Raw genomic sequence first — 1103 nt, forward strand, 5'->3', positions numbered from 1 at the left:
ACAAAGTTACAGAATACCAAATTAATATACAAAAATATATAAAGTGTACATATGGTATAACAAAAAAGTAGTTTTATACACTTGCAGTAAACAATTCAAAAGTGAAGTTAAAATAATTCTACTTATAATATCATCAGAAAGATAAAACAGGAATAAAATTTACCTAAAAAATACAGACTTAAATACTCAAATCAATAAAACATTGTTGAAAGAAATTAAAGAAGACCTAAATAAACAAAGGCAATCCATGTTCATAGATTATAAGACAATATTTTAAGATGGCAACACCCCCTAGTTAATAGATAGATTTGGCAAAATCTCTATAAAAATCCCAAGTGCCTTTGGGCTGAAACTGACAATATTTTTTATGAGTAAGAATATCAGTGCATTTATTTTCATACTGGTAATTTTTCTACTGCTTCAACAGTTTCCTTTTGAAAATAAAAGAACAAAAGAATCCCAAAGCTTAGAGCTGGATCACTTGGCCCTTTCTCTTCTTATCTCCTCCCAGTTCAGAATGCTTGCATCTCTCAGTGGCCAGCAACCTCTTGGATCTGCAGTTTGGCTCAACACATTCAAGCCTCAGCACAATCTTCTTTGTGGCTTTAGCCTTCTTCCGGAAAATTGGCTTTGTCTGCCCACCCACTTTGCTTCCGATCATAGTGCCTTTTCCCCTGGGCTTTAGGGATCCTTGCCCTTCTTGTACTGGGTCACTTTTGAGGCCAATGCTTTCCACGCTTCTTACAGAGAGTCCTTTGGGTTTTAAGCACGTTGACCATCTTTGAGTTAAGCTGCCGGGAAACTCAGCATCCACACTCTTCATCTCCCTCTGCCCATGCCTAAAAGGATTGAAACTGACAATATTTATATTCTTTTTTTAAATTGAATTTACTGGGGTGACATTGGTTAATAAAATAACATAGATTTCAGGGGTACAATTCTAGACAATATTTATATTCTTAATTTCCTATGGAAATGCAAGGAACTCAGAATAGCCAAAACAATCTTGGAAAAGAAGAACAGAGTTGGAGGACTCACACCGCCTCTTCCACATTAACTACAAAGCTACAGCGTCAAGCAAGGGTGGCACTGGCATAGGATAG

The 1103-nt window shown here is 36.3% G+C and overlaps 1 pseudogene; it reads right to left on the reverse strand.

The window, feature by feature from the left end:
• Positions 1 to 361: 361 nt before the first annotated feature.
• Positions 362 to 830, reverse strand: LOC114505980 (annotated as a pseudogene).
• Positions 831 to 1103: the final 273 nt, after the last annotated feature.

The sequence above is a fragment of the Phyllostomus discolor genome, chromosome 9 (assembly GCF_004126475.2).
Source record: "Phyllostomus discolor isolate MPI-MPIP mPhyDis1 chromosome 9, mPhyDis1.pri.v3, whole genome shotgun sequence".
Classification (NCBI taxonomy): Eukaryota; Metazoa; Chordata; class Mammalia; order Chiroptera; family Phyllostomidae; genus Phyllostomus; species Phyllostomus discolor.